Source organism: Orycteropus afer, unplaced genomic scaffold (genome assembly GCF_000298275.1).
Source record: "Orycteropus afer afer isolate SDZICR_OR568_19922 unplaced genomic scaffold, OryAfe1.0 scaffold00376, whole genome shotgun sequence".
Classification (NCBI taxonomy): domain Eukaryota; kingdom Metazoa; phylum Chordata; class Mammalia; order Tubulidentata; family Orycteropodidae; genus Orycteropus; species Orycteropus afer.
In genome coordinates, this window is record NW_006921963.1 from 2,962,185 (window position 1) to 2,972,644 (window position 10,460).

Here is a 10,460-nt window from a genome sequence, read left to right on the forward strand (position 1 = left end):
TGAGCAAATAATCTGAGAAGCTGGACTATATGAAGAAGAATGTGGCATCAGGACTGGAGAAAGAACCATTAACAACCTGCGATATACAAATAACAGAACCTTGCTTGTTGAAAGTGAAGATGACTTGAAACACTTTTGATGAAGATCAAAGACTACAGTCTACAGTATGGATTACACCTCAACAATAAAGAAAACAAAAATCCTCACAACTGAACCAATTAGCAATGTCATGATAAATGGAGAACAGACTGAAGTTGCTAGGGATTTCATTTAACTTGGATCCACAGTCAACACCCACTGAGGAAGCAGTCAGGAAATCAGACATCGTATTTGTGGTAGTTAAGTTTGTGTGTCAACTTGGCTGGGGCTGGTTGAGTGGCTAGGCAGCTGGATGAACTCAACTCCATGGTGGAATCTACTGTGAAGAGCTGAGGAGCTGCCTTAAGGATATGGTCTGCTTCCTGTATGGAAGGAGAAGCCTTGGGGAATGAGCTCTAGCTTATGGCACTCTTGAACCCTGCATGTAGCCGAGTCGTTGTTCAGTAGCCCGCCATGCTGTTGATCTTGGGACATTTAATGGACTTGAATTAATGGCCTGCCATGTGGTTTGGTAATATTGGGACTGTGCCTTATCACTTGTCAACCCTGGGTTTGTTGGCCTCAGCAGCCAGCAGCTGAGTGAAGAACAACCTCTAGCTTCAGTGGGCCGGGAGCAGGAGGCAGAGCTGAAGCTCAAGGCTGACGGGCTTTCATCCAGCCTCTAGAGCCTGGCACTTTGAACTTGGCCTTAAAGCCTCCAGATTGTAAGAATAAACTGTTTGTTAAGGCCACCCCATTTGTTGTATATTCCTGTCAGAGAGGTACTAGGTAACCAAAACAGTACTGTACTGGGCAAATCTGCTGCAAAAGACCTCTTTAAAGTGTTCGTAAGCAAAGATATCACTTTGAAGACTAAGGTGCGCCTAACCAAAGACATGGTATTTTCAACAGCCTCATATGCATGTGAAAGCTGGACAATGAATAAGGATGACCCAGGAGTTGATGCCTTTGAAGTGTGGTGTTGGCGAAGAATCCTGAAAATACCATGGACTGCCAGAAGAATGAACAAACCTCTTCTGGAAGAAGTGTAGCTGGAATGCTCCTCGGAAGTGAGAATGGCCAGGTTTCATCTCACCCATTTTGGTCATGTTGTCAGAAGGGACCACTCCCTGGAGAAGGATAGATACTGTGCTTGGGAAAGTACATGGTCAGTGAAGAAGGGGAAGACCCTCAAGGAGATGGATTGACACAGTAGCTGCAGTGATGGGTTCAAGCACAGCAAGGATTGGGAGGATGGTGCAGGACTGGGCAGTGTCCCTTCTGCTGTACACAGGGTCGCTGTAAGTTGGAACCGACTCAACAGGACTGAAGAGCAACAACAACTGAAAGAAAGGAAGCAGAACTATAGTGGAGCTGTATTTACAAATAAGACAGTTCAGTACTAGATACAACTCCTGCTTGCTTGTTATGTTCAGCTGATTCCTGTTCAAACTATATTACTGTCTCCAGACATTATACTTCAACAAAAATGAAATCATAGAGCTACAATTTCTAGTTCTTGCTGTCCCCAAATGAGTACATGTATACCATTTCTTATAGTTTTATAGTCTGTTTTCATTTGATGTAAAATGGCCTGTCCATTAGCATTACAGTTAGAATTAACTGCACAAGTTCATTACAGAATTCCAATCTATGAACCAAGAAAAAGAAAATACACGAATATTTTAACTGATACTGAATATTATTCATAAATTATTAATAGTTAAATAATATAACTTCATTGAGATTAAAATCAGTATTTACATCTCAAGTTATATTTTATTTTGGGATATTTGTTATTGATATAATAGAGATATAGGATTTTAATGGATAAAATGAACACCTGTATAAAAATACTTACATATACCCTTAACCTTTCTTCTAGTTCTACTTATTTATGAGTCCTTATCTCCTACTGGAAATCTTCAAGAATAAACTGATTGGAAGCTAATTCTCTAAAATTAGTTTATATTTTAACTTCAAAGGACAATTTTCAAATTTTGCTTTAAGAACAATTACAATAGCAGTATCTCCACTTAATGAGACAAGATGAAGATGTATAAGGCTGTCCATAGGTTTTTTTAAAAAAAATTTATTGTAACATGTTCAATACAGAGTTGTTTTTTTTTAATTGAACAAGTATTTTTGGTTACATTTCAATCTAGTGCACTCCTTTTTGGTAAAGCAGTACTGTATATTTGCTAAGCCTACTTCCAGTAATATAACCTAAGGGGATGTGGTATGTGTTGTAGGGTGGAGGATGAAACAACTGTGAAGAAATAAAAAGCTAGAGGCATAAGGCTGTTCAGTTTCTTATAACTGGTGATGAAAAATATTTACACAATGGGGAAGCTATTTAAAGCCTTGCCATGTAACTGTTAAGGAACTCTGGTGGCATTCGGCTGCTAACCAGAAGGTTGACAGTTTGAACCCAACAGCTGCTCTATGGCAAAAAGATGAGGCCATTTGCTTCTGTTAAGACTTATAGCCTTGGAAGCCCTATGGGGGTTGCCATGAGTTGGAACTGACTCAATGGCAGTGGGTATGTAGCCATTCCAAAATGATGATCATGAAGACCACCACTCGGGGAAAATGTCCCTGCAACTCTAACACTAAAGCAGTTCCCAGTGGTTCTCACCCACCTTGCAACACAGCTTTCTGGGGTCAAAGTTTCTTGATTCTTCACCTTTCCTTCCATTCTGTCTACAGAGTGGACTTGGAGGTGACCAGGGTGGGTCCTCAATACTGAATGTTTTGCCACCATCAATACAGTATTTGCTATGTCTGTCAATAGCTGCCTCTGACTTAAGGGGGCATCTTCTCAACACAGGTATAATTAACTTATACTTGATATATACATGATTTTGGTTGTTTGTCTTCTTCCTATGGCTAGAGTTTCATTGGTATTATACACTGTTGGGTTTGGTGCTATCAAACTGATTCCAACTTACAGTGACCCATGTGACAGAGCAGAGCTGTCTCACAGAGTTTTGTAGGCGGTAACCTTTACAAGAGCACACAGCCAGGCCTTTTCTCTCACAAAGCCACTGGATGATATGAACTGCCAGTGTTTCAAGACTTCTTGATACACTGGCTCTTAGACTACTGCAAACAAACAAACAAAAAAAAACCACCACCAAACTCCCTGTCATTGAGTCAATTCTGACTCATTGTGGACACCCTGCCCCCCCAAATTGGGTTTTTGAAGTGGTATTTTTTATTTACTTCTACTTTGGTGAAAACATACACAAGACATTTGCCCACATAACTACAGCTCAGGGACATTGATGACACTTTTCATGATGTTGTGCCACCACTATTACTATCCTTTTCCAAAATATTCCACTGAGGTGGTAAATCTTTATGGAAGTAGATTGCCCCATCTTCCTCCTGTGGAGCAGCTGGTGGGTTTGAACCACCAACCTTCTGGTTAGCAGTCAAATGCCTTAGGCACTACATCATCAGTGCTCCTTAGACTACTGCAGTATCTTGATATGGCAAACACAGCTAGTTACATATTCTATACTCATTCTCCCTTTTTTATACTAACAGAATCCTAATTTTGTTCAAGGTGGCAATGTGCCCAGATAAATCCCTTCAATATCCTTGTAGCTAAATGTGGTCACTGGCCATAGTTCTAGTCAAAAACTTAGGAATGGAAGTTTACTAGGTGGGCCTACAGGAAACCTCATTTGTTAAAAATGATCAATTTCACCATGAGCCTTTGTCCTTTGTTGTTGTTAGGTATTGTCAAGTCGGTTCCAACTACTATGTACAACACAACAAAACACTGCCCTGTCCTACACCATCCTCACAAGCGTTGTTATGTTTGAGTTCATTGTTGCAGCCAGTGTGTTAAATCTTCTCATTGAGGGTCTTCCCTACTTTACCAGGCATGATATCCTTCTCCAGAGACTGGTCCCTTCTGATAACAAGTTCAAAGTAAGTCAAAGTCTCACCATTCTCGTATCTAAAGAGCATTCTGTCTGCACTTCTTCCAAGACAGGTTTGTTGATTCTTCTGGCAGTCCATGGCATATCCAATATTCTTTGCCAATACCATAATTTAAAGGCATCAATCTTCTGTGGTCTTCTTTAGTCACGGTTCCAAGTTCACATTCATAAGAAGTGATTGAAAATACTATGACATGAGTCAGGCACACCTTCGTCTTCAAAGGGTGCTTTTTAATCCTTTAAAAAAGTCCTTTGCAACAGATTTGCTCAATGTAATATGTCCTTTGATTTCCTGACTGCTGGGATGTTCATTGTGGAAACAAATGAAATGAAATTCTTGACTTCTGTCTTTTCTCCATATATCCTGATGTTGCTTATTGGTCCAGTTGTGACGATTTTCATTTTATGTTGAGGTGTGATCCATATTGAAGGTTTTGTTCTTCATCAGTAAGTGCTTCAAGTCATCTTCAATTTCAGCAAGCAAGGTTGTTTCATCTGCATATCTCAGGTTGTTAATGAGTCTTCCTCTAATCCTGATGCCATGTTTTCTTCATATACTCTAGCTTCCTAGATTCAGCAAACAGACTGAATAAGGATGGTGAAAGCATACAACCTCAATGTATACCTTTCCTGATTTTAAACCATGCAGTATCCTCTTGTTCTATTCGAACTACCTCTCGGTTTATGTATAGGTTCTGTATGAGCACAATTAAGTGTTCTGGAATTCCCATTATTTGCAATATTATCCATAATTTGTTGTGATCCGCAGTTGAATGCCTTTGCGTAGTCAATAAAATACAGATAAACCTATTTCTGGCATTCTTCGCTTCCACTCAAGATCCCTTTGACATCTACAATGATACCCCTCATTCCATATCCTCTTCTGCTTCTGGCTTGAATTTCTGGCCATTCCCTGTTTACATACTGCTGCAACAGTTTTTGAATTATTTTCAGCATTCCACTTGCTTGTGCTAGTAATGATATTGTTAAAAAAATTCCCACATTCTGTTCACCTTTCTTTGCAATCAGCACAAATATTGATCTCTCCCAATAGGTTGGTCAGGTAGAAGTCTTCCAAATTTCTTGGCATAAATGAGTAAGCACCTCCAGTGTGCATCACTCTGTTGAAATACCTTAATGGATACTCCATTAATTCCTGGAGGCTTGTTTTTCACTGATTTCTTCAGTGCTGCTTAGACTTCTTCCTTCAATACCATTGGTTCTTGATTGTATGTTACTTCCTGAAATAGAATTTTGACCAATTTTTTTTGGTACAGTGACTGTGTGTATTCCTTCCATCTTCTTTTGCCCATAGAATTTATCAGTATTGAAACTCGAGGCTTGAATTTTTTCTTCAGTTCTTTCAGCTTGAGAAATGTCAAGCATCTTCTTCCCTTTTGATTTTCTAACTTCAGGTCTTCGCACATTTCATTATAATAATTTGTCTTCTTGAACTGCCCTTTGAAATCTTCTGTTCTTTTACATTTCTTCCATTCACTTTAGCTACTCTCCATTCAAGAGCAAGTTTCAGAGTCTCTTCTGACAACTATTTCGGTGTTTTCTTTCCTTCCTGTCTTTTTAATGACCTTTTGCTTTCTTCATGTATGCTATCCTTGATGTAATCCCACAAATCATCTGTTTTTTGCTCACTGGTATTCAATGCATCAAATGTATTTTTCAGATGGTCTGTAAATTGAGGTAAGTCATTAAGACTCAAGATCTTAACTTGGCTCTCATAAACTTGGTTTAATTTTCTTTAGATTCTACTTGAACTTGCACTATGTGCAAGTGAAGGTCTGTTTCCATGGTCGGCCCCTGGCCTCATTCTGACTGATGACATTGAGTTTCTCCATTGCCTCTTTCCATGGATGGAGTTGATTTGACTCCTGTGTGTTTCATCTGGCAAGGTCCACATGTATAATCAACATTTATGTTGTTGAAAAAGGTATTTGCAAGGAACAAGTCATTGGTCTTGCAAACTTCTATCATGTGATCTCTGGGGTCATTTCTAGTACCAATGCCATACTTTCCAACTACCAATGCTGCTTCTTTGCTTTCAGCTTTCACAATGCAGTCACTAGTAATTACCAATACATCTTGACTGCATGTTTGGTCAGTTTCAGACTGCAGAAGTTGGTAAAAAATCTTCAATTTCTTCATCTTTGGCTTTAGTGGTTGGTATGTACATCTGAACAGTAGTAGTATTAACTTGTCTTCCTTGTAGGCATATGGATATTATCCTACCACAGACAGCATTGTATTTCAGGATAGATCTTGAAATTTCTTTTTGACTATGAATGTGACATCATTCCTCTTCAATGTGTCCTACTGGCACAGTAGATCACATGACTGTCCATTCAAAACGGCCAATACCAGTCCCTTTCAGTTCACTAATACCTAGGATATCAATGTTTAATGCATTCCATTTTATTTTTGACAACTTCTCATTTTTCTGGATTCATATTTCATGCATTCCACCTTCTGATTAATGGATATATGTAGCTTTTTCTTCTAATTTTGAGTCATGCCACATCAGAAAATGAAGATCCTGAAAGCTTTTCTCTATCCATGTCATAAAAGTTAACTCTACTTTGAAGAGACAGGTCTTCTCGAGTCATATTTTGAGTGCCTTCCAACCTGAGGGGCTCATATTCTGGCACTATATCAGACAATGTGTCACTGCTATTCTTAAGGACTTCAGTGGCTGTGATAGTTAAGGTTGTGTGTCACCTTGGGTGAACTACCATTCTAAGTAGTTTAAGCTGTTATGATGTAGTCATCTTCCATGATGAGATCTGGTATAACGTAACTGTATCCATGATAAGAGAGTTCCCTCAGTGGTGTCATTTGGGGTGTGTGTGTGTGTGTGTGTCTATCTATCTACATATATATATTTCCATTGGCTTTTCTGCTGGATCTTGGTCCTGCATCTTGGGATTGTTGCCTTCACAGCCTGTGAGCCAACAATCTGCCATTTTACCTGCTGATCTTGGATTCAGATTCTCCAAAGCCAGCAGCCTCCTATACTGCCTGCTGAAATTGGGTTCATCAGCCTCTGCAGCTGAGTGAATCAGAAGAAGCCTGTAGCTTGATGTCTGACCCACAGACTTGGGACTTGCCAACCTCTATGACTGAATGAGCCACTTTCTTGAGATAAACTTCTCTCTCCCTCTCTCTAAGCATCATTAGTTTTGCTTCTTTAGAGAACCCAGCCTAAGAGAGTGGTCAGTTTTTTTAGTAGTAGGCTGCCACATCCTTCTCTCTAGTCTGTCTTAGTCTGGAAGCTCTGCTGATATCTACCCACCATGGATGACCCTGCTAGTATTTGAAATACCTGCTGAACATGGATTCAGCATTCTCCAAAGCCTCCAGCATCACAGCAACACATAAGAATGGTGTGGGCCATAGATGTAATCATTTATCAGGTATTGTTATCATATTTGGGCCTTAGTTTGAACACAAAGTTTCATGCAACATCTCAATGGGTTAAAAGCATTTCCACTTATGTTAGGATGGAAAAAAAAGATGTCTATTATTGCCATTAAAAATAACTGGAATGTATAGTTTTCCAGTAATAAAATAATGCTTTACTATACCTCTTTAGAAAGAATAAGACTCTGGAGGTCAAAATTTAAAGCATTTGGATACAAGTGGTAAAAAATACAAAATATGATCTTGGGATAATGAATGACTTATTAAACAAGATGTAAAAGACACATAGCATAAATGACCAATAAATTTAACTACGGTAAAACCAAGAATATGTGTTTGTAAAAAGGATATGAAGTAAATACACATCAACAGTAGGATGGGTAAACAAACTGTGGCACATTCACCCAATGGAACAATACAAAGCACTAAGAATTAACAAATTACCAGAACACATACTAATAGAAATGATTATCATAAACATGATACGGAGTTCAAAATCAGGTAAAACGAGTATGTATTGGTAGCATTCATTAAGTGCATTATGTTTACCACTGGGCAAGTCTGCTGCAAAGGACTCTTTAAAGTTTTAAAAAGCAAAGATGTCACTTTGAAAACTAAGGTGTGCCTGATCCTCACTAATGTTTGGTCTTTTCAACTGCCTCATATGCATGCAAAAGCTGGATAATGAAAAAAGACAGAAGAATAACTGATACATTAGAACTGTGGTGTTAGTTAAGAATACCAAATATACCCTGGATGTCCAAAAGAACTAATCAGTTTTAGAAGAAATATAATCAGAATGTTCCTTAGAAGTGAGGATGGTAAGACTTTGACTTGATCACTTTGGTCACATCCTCAGGAAAGACCAACCACTAGGAAAAGGACATCATGTCTGTTAAAGTAGATGGCCAACAGAAACAAGAGAAATTCTCAATGAGATGGACTGACACAACAGCCACAATAGATTCAAACATACCAATGGTCATGAAGATGGCACAGGACCGGGCAACGTTTTGTTCTGTTACACATAAGGGCATGAGTCAGAGGTGACTCAATGTCAACTAACAACAACATATGTTATATACCCAACAATGCAGTGCTACAATTACTGATTTATTCAGTTACATGTCTCTAAAAGAAAGATGCATTATAGAATCTTTTATGTTCACCTCCATATCAATCATTTGCAGTACTCTTCATTTCTTTCTATCAATATGACTTACAATTTGGTGTCACTTGATTTCAGCATGAAGAACTTTCTTGAATATTTCTTGTAAATATATACAAAAGCAATGTCCAACATTAATCTCAATGGAGAGAGACTGATAGCATTCTCCTTGTGAATGGGTACCAGATAAGGATGTCCTTTTATCACCACTCCTATTCAATATTGTATTGGAAGTCCTAGCTAGATCAATAAGCAAGAAAGGGAAATAAAAGGCACTCATATTGGCATAGAAGTAAAACTATCACTATTTGCAGATGATATGATCCTATATGTAGAAAATCTTAATGACTCAGCAAGAAAATTACTGGAACTAACTGAAAGATTTGGCAAAGTGGCAGGGTACAAGATCAACATACAAAAAGTCAGCTCGGATTCCTTTACACAAATGAAGAGAACTCTGAAATACAAACCAGGAAAATAATACCATTTACAACAGCCACTCAAAAGATGAAGTACTTAGGAATAAATCTAAGCAGATGCAAAAAAGAGCTACACAAAGAAAACTACAAAGCACTACCACAAGAAACCAAGACAGACATACATAAAAGAGAGAATATACCATGCTCATTGATAGGAAGGCGTAATATTGTTAAAATGTCAGTACTACCCAAAGCAATCTACATATATAATGCAATGTCTATCATCATTTTTTAAAGAGACGGAAAAACATAATCAGCAACTTTATATGGAAAGGAAAGTAACCTCAGATAAACAAAGCTCTACTAAAGAAAAATCAACTATGAGGCCTCACACTTCAGACATCAAAACCTACTATGGAGCCACAGTAGTCAAAATGACCTGGTAATAGTATAAGAACAGACACACAGACCAATGGAACAGAATTGAGAACCTAAAAGTAAATCCATATACCTATGCACAGCTAGGGAGCTCTGGTGGTATAGTGCCTAAGGCATTTGACTACTAACCAGAAGGCTGGTGGTTCAAACCTACCAGCCACTCCTTGGAAGGAAGGTTGGGCAATCTACTTCCATGGTGATACCACCTCGGAAGCCCAAGGAGGGGTTGCTGTGAGTCAGATCCGACTTGATGGCAGTGAGTTTGGTTTTGGTTTATGGATAGCTAATTTTTGACAGAGGACCAAAAGCCCATTGAGTCTCTTTAACAAACCATGCAGGCAAACCTGGATATTCATTTGCAGGGAACACCACATGATCCAGCAATCCCACTACTAGACAGATATCCTACAGAAATAAGAGCCATGATATAAAGATATACATGCACACACATGTTCACTGCAGCACTATACACAATATTAAAAAGATGGAAATAACCTAAATGCCAATCAATGGATGAACAAACTGTGGTACACACACAGTAGACTACCACCCAACATTAAATAATAATGACAAATCTGCAAAGTATAACATGGATGAATCTAGGGACACACTGAATGAAATTAGTCAATCACAAAAGGACAAATATTGTGCAAGATCACTATTATAAAAAGTAAAAAAAAAAGGTTTTCATACAAAAAGAAACATTATTTGATGATGACTAAGGGTGGGAGGGGTAGAGAGAGTAAACCACTGACTAGAAGGTAGAAGGTGAGGATGACTTAAGCCACCTACTGATGAAGGTTGAAGAATACAGTCTGAAGTATGGATTACTTCTCAATATAAAGAAAACAAAAATCCTCACAACTGGACCAAGGAGCAGCATCACAATAAATGGAGAGAAGATTGAGGTTGTCAAGGAATTCACGTTGCTTGGTTCTACAATCGATGCCAACGGAAGGAGAAGTCAGGACA

General features: G+C 38.5%; 1 protein-coding gene across 1 annotated transcript in view; it reads right to left on the minus strand.

The window, feature by feature from the left end:
• LOC103207551 (phospholipid-transporting ATPase ABCA3-like) overlaps positions 1 to 10,460 on the minus strand; it is a 227,440-nt gene that overhangs the window by 185,237 nt on the left and 31,743 nt on the right. The window lies entirely within an intron of this gene.